General features: G+C 32.6%; 1 long non-coding RNA gene across 1 annotated transcript; it reads right to left on the bottom strand.

Annotated features, from left to right (window-relative positions):
- Positions 1–8,703: 8,703 nt before the first annotated feature.
- LOC111401593 lies at positions 8,704–19,090 on the bottom strand. The gene is made up of 2 exons (XR_002704058.1): positions 18,967–19,090; positions 8,704–12,458 (listed from the first exon to the last, which is right to left on the bottom strand). It is a non-coding gene; the product is annotated as an uncharacterized LOC111401593 (long non-coding RNA).
- Positions 19,091–19,690: the final 600 nt, after the last annotated feature.

Here is a 19,690-nt window from a genome sequence, read left to right as displayed (position 1 = left end):
ATATATTGTCTTCTTGGAGAAAATATTTACTCTAGGGGAGGGCAGTGGGAGTAAAATAGAATTTGAAAGAGTTGAAGAGTCTACAGATATAGTTAACCAAGTAGATAAATTCGAGTTTGATCCCATATCTGATATGGGACATACTCTTGATCAGGAAGTAAAGATTTCTAAGGACATGTCAGCTCTATGTAAATCTAGTAGGATCATTTGACCTTTAAGAAGGTACGAATCCATGATTACTAATCTTTAAGAAGGTACGGATCCATGATTACTAATCGGGTATTACTGATCCAGGATAATGAACCTACTAGTTACACCAAAATAAAGTCAAGTGTTGACTTAAAAGAGACAGTAAGAGACCATGAAACTCGAGATAAACTCGACGTGAATAAAACCCATAAGTTTTTATAAATAGTTTACAAGAAAAATGTCGATATAGATGGGAATATCTATATATACAAAGTAGGGCTAGTAGCAAAGGTTAAGTGTTGACCTTGGTAAAACCTTTCTCCTGTAGCCTTACTGAAGTCCCTTATGGTTTTGCTTGCAACAATTGCATACTATGACTATAGGTTAAGAGAAGTCTCTTGGAGCTAAAATCTTCGATTTGATGGAAAGGTCAAAGTGTTTGATTTTATCAAATTTGAAGACGAATTATGTGTTTACAAGAAGATAGTGGGAGCATTATTGTATTCCTAATATTACATAGAAAACGGCATCCTTATGTTTCAATCGTTGAAATAATGGTTGTTAAATAATTTATCGTGAATGATATGAGAGAAGTAACTTGATCTATAGAGGTAGATCTAGAAGATTGCTTAACTCATTCCAATTTACATATGGAGAAACTAGTTTACTCTTAAGCGGTATGTTGGAAAGGTTCCAAACGTGAAGCAACCGTTGATTCAATAGCAGAAACCTAATACATGATTACTTCAGAAGTAGTAAAGAGTCGTAATGTGGATCATGATTTTCATAAATGAACTTGGAGTAGTTCCTAATATTGTTGATCACATGCCATTATATTGTGACAACAATAGAGCCATCGCAAAAGCGAAGGAATTAAGGTCTCATCAATGATCCAAACATGTATTAAAGCGACATAATCTCACCAGAGAGATAATGCATAGAAATGACGTAAAGAGAAGAACGAATTCCACATTTGACAATATTACAGATCCACTGACAAAGAGTTGTCGTAGCATAAACATGATTGTCATGTAGACTCTTATGATATTGAATCCATAAGTGATTGGATCTAGTGCAAGTGAGAGTTTGTAAGTGTTATACCCTAGGTCCAATCAACCTTGGACATAAATACTTTTGATATATAATTAATACAATTTAATGACAGATATATTATTTAATTAATAGATAATTAAATTAAATAATAGAGTCTATAGATTCAAATCTTTGTAATTTGTTAATCACAAGGAGTTGTGATTGTGAGATACAAATTACTTATGATTGAATCTTAAATCGTCAGTGGTCGTAAGTAATAACGAGCTATGGATATTGTTATTACGGATAGACCATCACGTGTGGCATTTTTTACTTGTAAAGTAAGTAGCTGATCTCGCAAGTTAAAGTGTGGTGACACTTAACTGAACATGTGAATATTTTGTTATAAAACAAAACATTGGAGACCCGTCGAGAGATTCCACACGGATAACTATCCGAGTGTCAGTGGTTAATCTCTAACGTCGAGAGATTCCATATGAGGACGGTCATGCTTTGACAATGTTGGATGTTACTCTGCCAAGGGCCGCTAATACGACATCGTTTGGATATGTCAAGAATCATATGAAAGTTGTGAATGACCAATAGAGGATTCGTCACTCTTAGATAGTAAGAGATTATGATCTGCATTTCATTCAATTAAGTCGATAACGAAATCCTTGGCCAAAGTGTACTCATAAGTCGAAAAGAAATTTTCGACTTATATTGATTTAATAGTAGAGTGAAAGATATGATCGATAATCGAAATTGACACACTTCCATATCTCGTAATTGATTAGATCATATTGACGAAGGGATTATAGTTTCACGGTAAACGAACAAGTTTGGTTTTGTCATATCACGTGACATTTTCCATCACATGTATTGTCTTGACACATTGCTAGATGTCAATTTGGGACGGCGAGTGTAATTGGTGATAAATTAAAAGGATGTTTTAATTTATCAATTTTGATTATATCAAAATAATATTTCACGTCGTTAGGCATCGTGATCGGAAAACTGATGGGTCGCACACAAAAGGAGAACTGGAAGATTGTGATTTGTTAATTAATTAATTTAACAAGTGTTGGATAAATTCATTAATTGAGTTGCTTATTTATAGGCCTAAATTGATTAATTGGATTAATTAATTCACGGACCGAATTTAATTAAATGGGTTAATTAAATGTTGGACCGGATCAGGCTAAGCCCGTTCGGACTTATATAAATATGATTAGGGTTTTCAAAATTGTAGTGATTTTTCATTATTCTTGCTAGCACAAGAAGGAATCTCTAATTCTGCAATCTTGTTCTCTGTGTAGATCACCGTTGGAGGAAGACAATTAGACAGTTGTGGGAGACAGATCCAAGTTGTTGGAACAGAGATATGGCAAAGGAGTTTACAGATTTTGTAAAATGTACATCTTTATCACAGTTTCTATCTAAATACAAAGATAAATCTTGGTGGGAATCGAAAATTGTTTTGATTTTTCGCTGCGCATGATAAACAAATTCCCAACAGATTCATGTCCAACCTAGTTCTAGAACATTGGAATGATATGAAATGGCTTTTAAGGGCTAGTTGACTTAGGCTTATGGTTTAAAACTAGTAAAGAGGAAATTAGTTTAAAGGGATTTGTAGATTCTGATTATGTTGGTGATAGGTATAACAAGAAATCAACTACAGCTTATATGTTTACTTTATGTGATACTTGTATAAGTTGGAAGTCTCAATTGCAATCTATTGTAGTTTTTCTACTACAGAAGCTAAATATGTGGCTGCTATAGAAGCCATTAAAGAGTAAATGAACCCATTAACCCTATTGTTGTTTATTCAGATAGTCAAAGTGTCATACATCTATGTAAAAATCTAGTTTTTCATGAAAGAACAAAACTTATAGATGTAAGAATGCATTTTATAAGAGATAATTCAAAAAGAATCTGTTTTAATTGAGAAAATCCCCACTCAAAACAACCTTGCAACTATGGGAACAAATGTACTTTCTCTCAATAAGTTTAAGTCATGCTTTTAAATACTAAGAATTGATATTGGGTAATCTTTATGATGGTATAGGTGTAATAACTTGGTGCTGATGATCATGGGGGAATTATATCAATTTCTTTAAGAAGTTTATTGTTATATTTTTCTTTACTTGGTGGTTTTTTTATCATTGGCATCAAGGGAAGATTTATTGGGCTGTGAAGCAAATTGATTTATTGGTTTAGTCCAATTGGGCAATGATGAGATTACTTAACCCAATAGATACTACCTATGCCATTGCCCAGTAACTCAATGTGAAGTGGGCTACAACTCGGCCTAAGTCTTTTGAAACACGTGGGCTGCTCTAGACCTTTTGATCTCCTAACCTAAAATCAACAGTGATATACATATCATATTCTCCTGACTCTTCGTGTGGCCTAGTGTGCGAAAGTTTCTGGTGATCTCTCTCTCTCTCTCTCTCGACAGAGAGACTTTGTGTCTCTGTCCTTTCATCTTCTTCGTGATTCTTGTAATACAACCTAAAACCTTCGGTCTTCTGGTAGATTTGAGTGTGTTGAGTCTTTGTTCTAGTTTTGAAAGGATGTCATTTGGGATTTTGGAGATATCTAGGTCCATTGAATAGCTGCCTATGATTTCTTGTTACTAGGTTGTGGTTTTGGGAACCCTAACATTATATAGACGGGTACAATGCTTTGTTCTGAGCCCAAATCGATGAAAACTTGATGCCTTTGTGATGTTCGTGTTCTAAAATCGTTAGGTCAATTTTTTGAGTCTTGATTTGTAATAGGATAAGATAGGTAAAAGGTAGCAACTTTTTCAATCAAAAACCATCGCTACGGCTTCATTGATTAGAAATACACATTAACAAAAAGGAAAAAATGAATTGGAGAAGATGGATAAAATGTAGCATTTTTTTTTTCAAAAATCATCACTTCCTTCAAACATGCCAGACCTGCAAAATTAGTAAAATTGATTTGAATGTAACTGCAGCAATCTCAATAATTAGGAATGATTTTCCTTCCTTCATTCTCTCAAAATTATGTACCCATAAGAGAAATAGAGAGAGACCTGAATAGAAATATTTACCTGCATTTAGCACATTGAGTGGCAAATCCACTGATAGTAGAGGCTAACCCTTTTCTCATTCAATTGACATTGAAGACAATAAAGATGCCCCATAAATCCCATTCATGCACCCTCAAGAATCATTTTCTTACAACCCAAAACCTCCAAATTTAGAAAGAGTATAAAATGAAGTACTACAAGAGAAAAGTCGACTAATTTACTAATATATTAGTAATGCTAACCTTGATTGGAGTGATTATGGTTGATTGGAGGGGGGGGAGAGAGAGAGAGAGAGAGAGAGAGAGAGAGATTGGGGTGGTTATAGTTGACTGGAAAGAGAGATTTGTCGAAATGGGGTGGGGATGGTGGATTGGAGAATTTGTATATATAGTAAAAAATTATTATTATTTATCATCTGATATTTAAAATATTTTTGTAAGTTTGTTAAATGTGAAATTATAAAATTAAAGTATTGTAGTTGTGTATTTTTTTTCATTTTTTTTTATTTCCATGTCACGCCATCAAAGAAACGGGTCAAACTCTTCTATTGCCATAACGGAATCAAAGAGCAAATATAGATCAAATAAGAGAGAATTCATTATCATATTGAATAACGCTATCTGCAGTTATTTACTATTGCAATCATCCTATATAACATATATGTGGCTGTTAGTGATTTGATATATGAGATAAGAAAAATTATCATATTAATACATCAAATCACAAACCGTAATATAGGATGCCACTTAGGACGACTACTAGACTATGAATAGCATTACTCTATCATATTATAGAAAATCATAGGGGAAAATTCCTTACCATAATACATCTAACTCTTGTTGCAATATTATAATAAATTTTTGGAGGCTTTAGATGATTTTGAGGAGGAGGAATGCGTCATCCAAGATTTGAAGAGATTCAAAATTAAAGGTTGTACCCATCTTTTACTCTAAATTATCCAAGTTATGTATTCACTTTTTTCTTATATTTTTGTGATCAAAATATGATAGGCTTAACCATTTATAGCTAGGAATAACAATAAAATTTTGTTAACTCTTTGATTAACTCATTACTTGTTTTTAGTTTAAATTCTTGCATTGCTGGTTTTTTATTATTCTCTTATTCCATTTTGCTGCTTGATCACCATTAGAAGACGTGTAATTCATATAGTTTCTGAAATGTTCGATATTGGTTAACACATGGTTAACATATGTAACGAAATTGAAGAAATGATTGTGGGATATTTCTTCCTTGAAATTGATGTGGTGGATGACTAATCCATGTATATTATCTTTTTTTTATCCAAATTTGATAAGGACAACTTGCCCATGAAATTATTTTTCTTCCACCGATCGTTAATAAGGATGACTTGCTCTATGAAATGAAAACCACCGGTCATAACATACAAAAAATTTCGCTACTCCTACATTTATAATTTGGGATGACAAAATCGCTCGAACTACTATGGTTACGACGACCAAGGTCAATGGAAAGAGGCAACTGCTTCATTGAAAAATCAGTAGTTGAAGTATCAAGAAAGATTCGAAAATCAAATTAGGCATATGGCAAACATGCTAACAAAGCGTCCATAAGGCGTATTTCCATGCAATACTAAAGCCAACCAGATAGACAAGCTCTAGAACAATGAGTGAGGTACAATTGTCCTAGATTTTGGATATGAGATTGGTCATCCAACCTGAGGAAGTACAAACTAAAAAGAACATGTATAGAATGAGAAATTGATCCTAAAATAACAAAATGAAAAAGTGACATTAAATGAAGTTGGAACTATCAAGCAATCCTCCAACTCTAATAATTGCTCTACAATTGATTTTGTGATCAATGTCAATGAGGAAGTTGAACTTTTCGAAGTTGAGTCAAATAGGGTGGTAAAATCAAGTCATATTTTCATGAGAAGCACTAAGTTGGTAAGGATATTTTACAAGCTCATTTAGACACTTAAATCTACTTTATGTATAATTAATTAGGCATTTCTACTCATTAATGTGTATATATTGTGTTTATAGGTTTAACTCTAAATTTAAAGGTGATTGATGCAAAAGAAATGGGTTTTGACATAAAATGACCAAAAGATGCAAATGTGGAATATACGTTTGTAGCATGTGAGGATATTAGATTATAAAGTGTTGTGCAAAGATCTTCCTATATAGGATAATTATATACATTGGAAAGATAGTTAATCTGGTGCCTGGGCTGGCCTTGAAAATTTTGAGCCCCAGGGGACAAATTATATACGAGGCCCTTAAACATAATTTTTTTTTTTAAGTAAAAAGTATCAATACTTACGAAAATGGAGAGAATGCGTAATATGAGCAAGTTGAGACCATTTGTTAAAAGTTGAAAAAGAGCCATTGATTTGCATATCCGCAATATTGATCTTTATACCAATTTTCCTTCTCAATTCAGCTACGTACTAGATCAAAATCTCAATAGGAAGCCTGTTTCAACTATATTTAATGTATGTCTTTAGCACAGTGGTTTCACTAGCAAATAATGTTCTGAATAAGTAAAATTTGCTAGTGAAAAAAGTAGCTTTCTTTAGCAAAATAAGTGAGTTATAAGCTAAACCAAAGATACTCTAAACTATAGCGAAGTAAAAAAATAAAAATAAATAAATAAAATTCAAGAAAAAGAATATATTTTCAAGAATCAAGAACAGAGAATCAAGGGCAAGAATTCAAAAAATGAAACGAAAAATCAAGAATTCAATTACAAATTATACAAATGAAAGTTGACCTTAAAAAAAGTTCACTATGTCTTCCATCTTCAAGGTCCAGGACATAAATAGCCAAACAATCCCTTGGGTTCAAATGAAGACAAAGAAAACTGCTTAGAAACCATGGCCAAACAATCCCTTGGAGTCTCAATTTTCTTCCATATTGGCTTTGAAACCATTCTCTTCTTTCCTGGAGTTCTTCAGTGGCAGAGAATTCCCTAGCTAAAATCCATGGATTTTTTTAGGTTTTGGTGTTTGTTGTAAATATGTGGGCTGAATGTTTTTTATGAGGCCCTAGGCCATGGCCTAGTTGGCCTTAGGCCAAGACCGGCCCTATCTGGTGCTTAAAAAAAAAATAATAATAATAATAATAATCGCAATTCCAGGATGTGGATCAAAAGTTATGCACATTTAACGTTCAGGAAACAAAAATGCCAATTTTATACGACTGGGGACCAAACTGCATAATTTTGAATAGTTGTGGACTGTGGTCTACAGAATCTTAACGACGACCACAGTTGGACATTTTTGGTGCAACTTTGCACCTATTTGTTGCGGTAGGCAGCTACTGGCGGCTTTTTTTCTGATAGGGACTCCAACTTACCGCCAAATTCGATGGCACTTTGGATATATTCAATTTTTTATATTGTATTTTTGTGATCAAAACATAATAGGCTAAACCCTTTGTGATTATGATTAATGATGAAACATTGTTAACTCTTTGATTAATTAATTGCTCATTTTGATTTAAATTCTTGTGATTGTTGATTGTTTATTATTTTTTATGCTTGATCACCATTTTAACATGTTTGTGACTTATATTATTTTTAAGAAAATCGGTATAAATTAGCACATGGTAATAAAAAATACTGGGTCGTATATGTAATTTATTCAAATTTTCGTGATATTCTAGTTTCATATTCCATTTTTATCTATTCACATCCTTCATAGAATATTGTTGAGTCGTAGATAAAATTGGTTTAATTTATCTCAAGAGAGAAAATTAACGTATAAGAAACTTCAACTGTCAATATAAATCAAGAATTGATTATAAACGGGTAATTAATGATTAAAGTTAGTTAAGCATGGGGAATTCTAGATCCTAACGCCTTTCGCAAACTCTAAAATTTGTTACCTTTTCAATTACTTATTTTAGTAGATAGATAAAATCAAAACCATTCTCAAAATCATAATTATGTGTATTTCGAATTAGAGTTAATTTTAATTAAAGTAAATAAGTAGATAGCATTGCCTTTATTGTACCTAAACTTGAGCACCTTCTGTTCAGATATTGCATGTGCATCTTCTCTGTAAATATTGCGGATATGCATTCTAAAACTTAAATTTTTAAGGGTAACTATATTCACATCGTAATTTTTCTTTCTTACAACACATTTAAATTACACTTAAGATTCTCAATTTTTACTCTAGCATTTATGTCACTAACAATTTTTCATGATATTCTTATCCTCAAAATTTTTTATTAGTTGAAATATTTTATAATCGATAACAGTTTATGTCCAAAACATTCGTTATAATAGTGTATAACAACTTATTTTCTCATCATATTTTAAAAGTAGGAAACATGTTTTCGATCATTTCGAAGCATGAAAACAAAATATTTTGACATAAATCATCATCAAGGATGAGATATACTATTTACTGGAAGGTAGTAAAAGAATTGTACAAAATGGTGTTGGTCCAAAGTGCCAAGACCAGAAACATGTATTCACTTATATAAGAGTTTACAATGAAGGCTATATATTATGTACAAAGAAAGAATAATGACTAAAAGGAAAGAATAAAGTTTAAAAGGAATGAAAGAGAAAAATGTTGTAAAGGAATGAAAGAAAAAAAATGTTGTAATCAAGCAATCACATCTCTTCCTATAATCAAGCAATCATATCTCTTCCAATATAGTATGCTGACTATTAGTTTCCTTAACATCCCCCTGCAAGCAAATAGGGGGAAGACAAACCATAAGCTTGGCCTTGAGAAAGAGAATCGAGAAGAAGCCCGCTCCTTTGTGAAAACATTGACAATTTGGTCATATGTAGAAATAAACTTAATAGCAACATCCTTATTCAAACTTTTCTCCCGAATAAAATGAACATCCACCTCCACATGCTTAGTGCGAGCATGAAAAATGGGATTGCAGGCAAGGGGAATAGTACCTAAATTATCGCATCAAATAGTTGGAACATGTGTAAGAGGGACCTGTAAATCTTTGAGAACCATCCTAATCCAATAGAGTCCGGCAACAGTCATTGCTAAAGCCCGATATTCTACCTTAGTACTTGATCGAGCAACGATCGATTGATTCTTAGCACACCAAGAAATCAAACAAGGACCTAAGAAAGTACCAAAGCTAGTGGTGGAGGGATGATCACCCGGATTACCCGTCCAATTAGAATCACTATATGCTAGTAAGTAAAGACTCCCCTTGGAGAAAGTAAGACCATGATCAACCGTACTTTTAAGATAGCAGTGGACATATTGAGCAGCCATCCAATGTATAGTAGTAGGAGCGTGGAGATGTTGACAAAGTTGATTGATGGAATAAGCAATTTTGGACAAGTAAGAGTGCAATATTGGAGAGCACCAACAGTTTGATGATATTTAGTGGCATGACAAAAAGGATCACCACTAGACGCAGCAAGCTTCGAACCTAAGGTAGATGGTGTTGAATACAGCCTGGTACCAACCACATGAGCACGATCTAAAATGTCTAATATGTACTTGGATTGACAGAGATGCAAACCTTGAGAGTCACGAGTGACCAGAATTCCAAGAAAATAATAAAGAGACCCCAAATCCTTCAAGGCAGGATCATATTTTACTTACTGGAGCAATAAGGCAACGAATGAGTTATGTGATCCTATAATAAGAATTTCATTCACATAGACCAAAATAAAAATATGAACATCAGTTTTGTGATAAGTAAAAAGAGAGTGATGAGCCGAGGATCCAAAAATCTAAGTTCCAAAAGACATTGAGAGAATCAATTAAACTAAGCTCTTGGAGCCTACTTTAATCCATAAAGGACCTTATTACTAGAAGGCATACATAATGCAGATGGTGTGGATCAACATAACTTTGAGGTTGAGAAATGTAAACTTCTTCATCAAGAGTACTATGAAGGAAGGCATTAGACACATCCAATTTCTTGATATCCCATCCAAAGTGTACGAGAAGAGTCAAAACAATGCGAACAGTGGCAGGTTTGATAACAGGACTAAAAGTCTCAGAAAAATCAATGCCACAAATTTGATTACATCTCTTAGCCACTAAGCGAGCTTTGCGAAGGTCGAGAGAAACATTCACGTTTTGTTTAATTTTATAGACTCACTTAGTGTCAATAACTTTATGATCAATAGGTTGGGGACAAAGGGTCCATGTGTTATTGGCAAGTAAAGTAGAATATTCCTCATCCATTGGCTTTTTCCACTCTGCAGAAACTATTTCTTGTGTGAAATTCAATGGTTCTTTAGGTAAAGGAATCCTAGCCAAGGCAGATATAGGATGTCGAGTCAAATAGTGGGTAACGAAATTAGGGAATTGCTTGGGTTGTGAAGAACTATTTATGATCTTGTCACAATTTGATTGGAAGGAGGAACTGAATCATTGGGAGGTAAGGAAGATGAGGTAGAACGGTGAGAGGAATCCGTGACTATGGGTTCTGTGGGAGAGATGACTTATTGAATGGGTGAAGAATCATCCACCGAGTGAGAAAAATTGTCCGAAAGAGGCAAGATATGGAGAGAGCTGAAAATATTAGAGTTGGATACTTGTTCACGTGGAGAGTGATCGGAATTGATGAGATGAGATATGGATTCGGTGAGGAAGAGTGATTTCAGTCAAAGGAGCTGCTTGGAGAAAATCTTGGATGCACAATAAGTGAAAATCTTTCAGTGGACGAGTGACAATGAACGTATCCTTGGCAGGAAAACAAATTTCATCAAACACTACATGCCGTGATAAATATACTCTCTTCGAGATGGGATCAAGACATTGATAACCTCTTTCATTGGATGAGTAGCCTATGAAGATGCACTGTTTACTGCAGAAGGCAAGCTTGTTTGTATTATAGTGTCTAAGGAGAGGATAACAAGCACACCCAAAAGATTTTAGTTGAGAGTAATTAGGTGATCTTTTGAATAGAAGACTATAAGGAAAGTCGGAATGTAAAATAGGAGTCGACGTCGATTGATGATAAATATGGCAGCGGAAAAGGCATTGACCCAAAATTGTTTTGGAAGATTGGATTGAGCCAATAAGGATAATCCAATTTCCACAATATGACGTTTCTTTTGAAAACTCTGTTTGTTGTGATGTATATGGACAAGTAAGTCAATGGAGAATACCATGAGAATTAATAAATGAAATGTATTGATTTGGAGTATATTCTCTACCATTATCTAATTGAAATTGTTTAATTTTACAAGAGAAAAGGTTTTTCGCTAATAGTTTAAATTTGACAAAACAACTAAAACTTCTGATTTAGTTGAAATATGATACATCCAAGTAAAACGTGAATAATCATCAATAAAAATAGCATAATATCGACAACCACTTGAAAGACACAGATTGGGAAGTTGGCTATGGTTCCTCGTGCATTGTGTAGACGACTGATGGCTTAAATTGCTAACAGAGCATTGCGAGACAAAGGAAAGGCCCAATTCCCTTTGTAGACTAAGGTTGATCCAAAAGAGAACTTGGCCCAGTCTCAACATGCTCCTAAACTAGGTGGTGCTTTTGCTGATAGTGAACTAAATGTTTACGTCGAGGATCTCCTTTCGATCTGGGATATCCTATTCTCTTTCTCCTAATCCCGATCTTTATTCGGTTAAGATTGAATAATCTTTCCTATTCGGCTTAGTCTTTGCCGAGCTTTTTTCTTCCTTCCTTGGCTCAGAAGAGTGACTTGAGATTTAACGGACTAACCGACACTCTATTAGACCGATTAACCGATAATTGTTTAATTTTTCCCTAATTGACGATAAGGACAAATAGACTCTTGAAACAAAGAATCAGCAATTGGGAAGTTAAAGGAGAAGATGATTTGCTTGGTCAAGCATGCCACATATCAAGAGAGGTTTTGGTCCTAAATATAGCTTCACTAGCACAGTAGTCATTAGGAAAAACTTTATTCAACGTGATAGAATAGAGACCACCTTCACTTTTTCCCTCTAGAAGCTTTTTTTCCCGTTATCTTGTCCTTGACACAATAATGAGTATCAGTTAGAATAAAATAACAATTGTTATCCAGGCAGAATTTATTGATAGAGAGCAAATTGATCAAGGCATTAGAAAAATGTAGTACATCTTTAAGGGATAATTTTTTTGAGGATTTTGGATAGAGAAAGAAATGATACTGGAAATGGAGAGACCAGATCCATTACCTACAGCCACCAAATCCTCACCAGTATAAGGTTCCTACAAAGACAAATTAGCATCTTATTAGTAATATGTTGGCTTGTCCCCAAATCAACATACATTGGACTCCTAAAAAATATTGTTGCTTTGAGCAACCATCGCAACAAGTTGTGTTGGTGGATGGCGTCCCTGATAACTGTAATTCATGTGATGGTAGCAGTCCAAGGCTTGGTGACTTGTTTCTCCACAAATTTGACAGCTAGTGTTAGAATAAGAGTTTCCATTGCCACTGGGCATTAGATTGGATGGCCCTTCTTGCGCCTTTGTAGATCCTCTTTGCGGATGAAACTTTGAAAACTGTGGCTTGCATGAACCTTGTCTTAGAGAATTTTTAGGAGTATAATTTCGTTTGTTACGCAACTTTCTTCCCTCATGTGGATTTTTGCGAGCAACTATAGCAAATGTCGGTTGCTTCATAGAGGATAAATGAGCTTGGTTGTCGATCATTATCTCATAAGAAAGCAAATCTGATTGGAATTCATCAAAACTCATAGTACTATATTGCAAGGCAAACGAAATATACATGACAAAAGGATTAAAAGTTGAATTCAATCGACTCAACACGTAAGAGAGAAGATCATTCTCACTTTCTAGCTTACCAACAACTGCAAGTTGATCGGCAAGGGATTTGGCGGCAATAAATAATCAGTGCATATTCTATTTCCATGCAACAGTGTCTATAGTTGGCGCTTGAATAGTTGCACATGGGTAGGCAAGTGTGAAGTATATAGCTTGGCTAGAGAGTCCCACACTTGTTTGGCAGAGATAAAACCAAAAACAGAAAGAAGGACTTTATCTATTAGAGTAGCATTCAGCCATCCTAGGACAAATTGATCCTTCTTGTTCCACATAATAAATTTAGGATCAATATCCTTGGTAGGCTTTCCTCAAGTCAAAAAATTTCTCAAGACAGGGTACTGAACCATCCACAAATTCTAGCAAATCATCACTACGTATAGCAAGTTGCAGCTATGAGACCAATTAAGATAATTGGTACCCTCCATCTTCACCGAAACCAACTGAGATAAGTTCGGTTGAGAGGAACCACGGAAATGGAAGCCATTGATAATAAAATGACAGGAACTTGTTTTAGTGTAAGCTATAGAAGCTTTGATACCATGAAAGAATTGTATAAAATGGTGTTGGTCCAAAGTGCCAAGACGAGAAACATGTATTCACTTATATAAGAGTTTACAATGAAGGCTGAATATTGTATACAAAGAAAGAATAAAGATTAAAATGAATGAAAGAAAAAAAAATATGTTGTAATCAAGCAATCATGCCTCTTACTCTAATCAAGCAATCATCTCTCTTCCAATATAGCATGCTAACTGTTAGTTTTCTTAACAAGTAGAAGATAAGAATTCAACGAAAAAAAAGTCATGAAAATAATTACTACAATGAGAAAAGATTATAGAACTTAAACGCAATTAAAATGTGGTGTAACAAATGAAAATTGTGGTATCAATATAATCACCCTCTTTTAATCATATTGGTTGGTTACTAAATTTAATAAAACCAAATAACTCACTTTTCATTACGAGGAAAATAGTAGGAATCAATAAATTACAACAAATTCATAATGCCCCAATTGTGTCTTGAAAGCTTTTTTAAAATATTATTTTCAAACACACTGATCTAGTAATAACAAGATCTCCAATTGAGTCATGTCATTTGTATAAAATTAGTTGACAAAGTTGATTTATAAAACAACATCCACACTAGTCATTTCAAAAATATTTTTTTTAAAATCATTTGAAATTAAAAGCCAAGATTATGCCAAAACTTGTTTAATTAACCATTTTTGTCAACTTATTTTGTACAACTAGATTAATTATCTCCAACTTATCTTGTAGAGCATAATTTGCCCACGCATAACTCATCCACCAATTCTTCAATAGTACATATAAGGTGAATTATTAAAGAATCTTTAATAGTCAGACTCTCGTCCATGTAGTCAACACAAAATCTATATTATATGTAGAATATATTTCATTAATTTATTATATTGACCAAAAAAATATTAGAGGTGTTAGAACCCCAAGGCGATTGCCATTTTATCCTGGGATAAGACACCTATTTTTTGAGTACTTGATTGTCAATAGACATCTTAATTAAGTTGAAATTAATGAGATAAAATTGAATTAGGTTAGCTAGTTTGGTGGATTTCATCGAGTTTAACACCATAAATATGTTCTGTTGTAAAGCCTAATTATTGTCATTTCATAGAGTTTGCCCTGATTTATCTTATAAATGGGGGGAGCTGTTATTAGTCTTTATTATTATCATAAAAAGAGAGGCTAGATGATATAGGTGTGCGATTTTCTCTTGTAGATCTTTTTTTTTTTTTTATCATAATGAATTACTGCAGCGTCGGGAGATAATGTAATTTCACATTGAGGTGAACCTACAACGTGTTCTTGAGTGTTCTTTTTTTTTTCTTTTCCTTTTTTCAAATTGTTTAATCTCAACGAAATAGAAATGAGATTTATAATTTTCAATAAAATATACAATGGTTAATTCATCACAAAAGAACCATTGGTCAAGTGAATAAAAACTACTACTGACCTGAAAATAGGACTGGACAATTCTTCGAAATCGAATCGATCGAACCGAATTGAGCGATTCTTCTTAAATTAAATACTCAAACGTGTATTTGAATCGAGAATCAACGGATTTAATTCAGTTCTTGATTTTAGATCAAGAACCAAAGAAATGAATCTCCTCAAATTTTTAATTAATTTATTTTAAATAAGCTAAATTATTTTATTTTTTCTCAATAAATTTGATAACTAGTTAATTTAGTTCAAATCCAAAAATATGATTTTTCTATTTCTAATTTTCAGTTCAAAGCCAATTAATTTAATCAAATTGACTTAAGTTTTATCCAAATCGGTTACTTTACCGTAATGCCGTTTCTACCATTTTGGAGAAATCGAATTAAAGTTCGACAACACCTCTCTTAGTTATTTTGAGCTCGATATCTTCATCTTCCTGTAATTTTAACAATCAAATCTATGAAGAACTCAGCAAAGAGAGACGCAAAAGATACATAAAATTGGACTACATTATTTTATAAGAACTAAAATTAAATATATCATTAGTTGAATTAATGTAACTTTGTAAATATAAAAAAGTTTAATTATAATACGAAATTTGAGAACTGAATGGAACCGAACTCGAACAGTTCTATAATTAAATTTGGATATAACGGTTCCATTTACTAAATTCCTGAAAATTTTGGGTTCGGTTCAGTTCTAACAAGAACTGAACACTACATGGCTTCAAGTTGACAACAGAGAAATATATTTAAAATTTCAGAGTCAGAGAAAAAATCATTATAAATTGAGGAAAATATTACGTTAAATTTTTTGTTTTTAGTTGTTCTTAGATTTCAATTTCTTATTGCTATACTTCTCAGAGTTATGCTAGATGGACAGGGCCACGTTTGCCCTATCCAAGAAGAATAACTCTATTTCTCGATAGTAATAGTAGTACAAACTAAACCTTGTGTGTTAAGTGACAAAGTTCAACATCAACTAAAGATGAAAACATACACCAACTTATAAATAATTATGCTATTTCTCTTAATAAGGTTGACATTCTAAGATAAAATTTCAAATCTTAACATAATATCAAAACTCATTAAACTTTAACGAGCAACTCGATCCATTTAAGACTCAAAAAATGAGCACACGAATTTAAAAATTGGTTTGCTCAAACGAGTCAGTATCTTATATGGGCATGTTAAAAGATATAATTCACGTCAAATAAAGATAAATATAGATCAACTTATAAAAAGTTGTGCTATTTTTCCTAATAAAGTTGACTTTTAAGTTGGAACACTAGATCTTAACATTGTAATCCAAAATAATAATAATAATAATAATAATAATATTTTTTATTTTCATTTCTCATGCTCCAATAGGTAAAAACAAAGAACTTAGCTTTGCACCAAGTTATGAGTAACGAGGAACGTTGATTGTACAAGATCTTATTTTGCTTTGATATAATTCATTTTTTGTTCATTCCATTTCCATCGAAATGATCTTAAGTATTTGCAATAATGATTAGTTCACAACTCATATTGCTTGTTTGCTGTTTTTAATTAGGTACTCTCTTTAGCCGTTCTAAGCTTTAGAGAATAATGCTTTTGCTGTTGGTTTTGTTCAATTGTAGCATAAAATATAACCATCCTAGGATTTTTGTTGAATTACTTCTTTTTCTTTTTTTCAAATTTAGTTATACTCTGAAATGATCATACCCTATTTATTACATTTATTTCTTTGATTTCTTTCTGTTTTATCAGAATGTCTACGAATAAAGTGAAACGACCTATCTCGGATCACCTTAGTGGACTCAACATGTGTCGTGCGCCGATGGTAAATACCAGTTAAACGTCGGACCCACCATCAAGGCAGCTTTGATTTACTTGACTAAAAAATATATTCAACAAAATTTTGACAAAATTTCCCCTGAAATATGAACTAAAACCTCCTGAACAATAACTAATTTCCTCAAATCAATACCTGTAATATAAATCAGGTGCCCAGTTCCTCAAAATACAAATTAGTCAAAATAATATGTTGGAAAATCAGTATTTTTACTTTGCTCTACAGCCAAAAGTCCTCAAATGTATCAAAGATATCAAATATGTAGTGAGCCCATGATAAACTTTTCTAACAAAAACTATATTTACCTCAAAAAAAATATGAATTAAATAAACTGACAAAATGGGTCATATAACTGATGACCATGTATGTGCCTCATTTCGATGAATCGACAGGCTCCTAGCTTCTCAACTCGACTGCTATCTGATAAAGAGAAAGGGGTAAAAGCAATATGAGCTTAGAGTTCAGTGGGTGGATAATTTCAAAATAAGTATACTTTTTTCTATTTATGCATGTTTTTTGAAAATTCTTACACTACTAAAACTTTTAGAAATTTTGAAAATTTAGTAACGCTTTTAAAACTAAATATGATTGCATCATAAAATTCTTCGTTCTTAATTCTAGAAAAGCAACTATAAAATATAATGACTATAAATAATCTGATATTCATGAAAAACTATGAAATATTGATGCTGCTCAATACTATAAGTTGAAAGCTTTATTCTAAAAATTGAATTAACTGAATTCTATAATCTGAAAACTGTTAAGCTGTAGAAATACTGAAAAATCACGCCAAAAAAGTACACAATGAATAGCCTTACTCATGTACAGAGTAATCTCGATGTACAAGGCAAAGTCATTCAAATATGATAATTTGGTCATACATAAGCAGAGCTACTCCAAAGGCTAATCGCGCTAGTACATAGGCCAAAGCCTATGTGTGTACGAGAATGAGTCCCAAAGACCTCTGATAATCTGGTCATACACTATGAAAACACATTCACAATAATACAGAGCGGGTAAAATCACCATAACTGATCATACACTGTGTAAACACATTCACACCGGTACAAACTGGGGTAAAATCACCTAGGTACTCTCTAGTGTTTTTAGAAATAACTTTAGTTATACTGAAACATTTATATTCATATAACATGCTAATCAAATGATTTGATTGAACAAAATTTAACTTTAAAAATAACGGATTATAATTTCATTTTATTCTAAAAATCATGCTGTCAAATCAACTATATGAAATACTAAATTTTCTAATCTAACATAAATTTAATAAATATTAATTTTTGAAAAATAAGTTTTATATCCTCTCACAGATATATGGATAGAAATCTGGCTAAATTGACAAGTCTTTCCAAGCTTTCACATCACTACTTGAAATAACGATATAATTACTCAAATTAAAAGCTGACAATTAAATTAATACAAATCCACAACTTCTCAACTTCTATATTTATTCTTACATCTCCAATTCCCCAACTTTTCGTCTCTTTAATGATTTATCAACTAATCACCATTCATTATAAGATCCATTAAATCACTCACACTTCCTTAAAATTACTACCTTATTCATATATAACCCCTATACCGAATTTAGTCCAATACATGAACTTCAATATTTGTCATATAACTTCATTCAAATCTTTAAAAATCTGAAAATAAGAGCTTTGACAAAAACAGCACTAAAATCCCATAATATTAAAATCTGGCACCAATTTCTATATTACAATCTGGTATCAAAACCTTTTACAAAAATAGCGCTATTCTGGGTAGACTTTCATAAGCAGCACTTGAGTAGGATTTTGTCCCAGAATGGCTTATATTAATTATTTAAAAATGGAGAAATCAACCGAAAATCCTTAATTTAAGTGCTTGACATCATATTATCCCAAAAAGATCAAAGAATAAATATCCATTTCATAAACTCATTTACAAAGTTCCACTTTCTTCAATTTCAACATTCAAATAAACATATTTCTTTGCTATATTTCTAATTATAACACCAAATACATATTAATAATACCTAATTCTAGCTAAGTTTTGAATTGAAACAAAATTTCCATAAACCCTAAGAAAATTTAATTTAATATACTTGTTCTTACCTCTCTAAATCAAATGAGAAATTGAAGAAATGAAGCACCAAGCTTGGAAATCCACTTCCTCTTCTTCTACTCCTCCTCTTCCTTTCTTTCTTCCATTCTCTTGGTCTCTGTCGGTCTTTCTCGACTTTTGCCCCCAAAAATGAAAAAAATGGAAGTTTATCTCCTAAGTTAATGGATAATTATGGGGTATTTGCAAGTCAAGTCCCCCAATCTTCATACAATATCACATTTAGTGCTCACATCTTCAAAAATAGAAACTAAATCCCTAATTCCTATATTACACAATTTCTAGCCCTTGAACATTTATAATTACAATTTAAGTCCCATGAAAATTAGTTGTTCCACTTAAATTCTTATTTGAATTTGACTTTGACCAATTATTTCTCTTGACCTTGACTAAAAATGAGAGGTGTAACATAAAGTGCTAATGGAATGGAAAGAGCGCATGCTGTAACACGAGATACCACAGAAAATTCAGTCCTTGCGGTGAGAACTCATTAGTATTGGTCATCTAGAATTTTAAGCTTTTATTCCATTGAAATTATAATTTCCAGAGGCAAATGGCCAGGAAAAAAAAGTGAAAAATAGGATTAACCACCAACAGCTTGTGTTCATTTTTCTTATCCTGTCTATGGCACTGATTTTAACGTGTTTGCCAACTCGTGCAAATTATTTCATTTTCTTGAGTACTATATATAAGAGATTAACAGATGATCTCTTCCAA

The sequence above is a fragment of the Olea europaea genome, chromosome 10 (genome assembly GCF_002742605.1).
Source record: "Olea europaea var. sylvestris chromosome 10, O_europaea_v1, whole genome shotgun sequence".
NCBI classification, from domain to species: domain Eukaryota; kingdom Viridiplantae; phylum Streptophyta; class Magnoliopsida; order Lamiales; family Oleaceae; genus Olea; species Olea europaea.
Note: the sequence above shows the minus strand (reverse complement) of the source record. Positions and strands in the feature narration are given on the sequence as shown.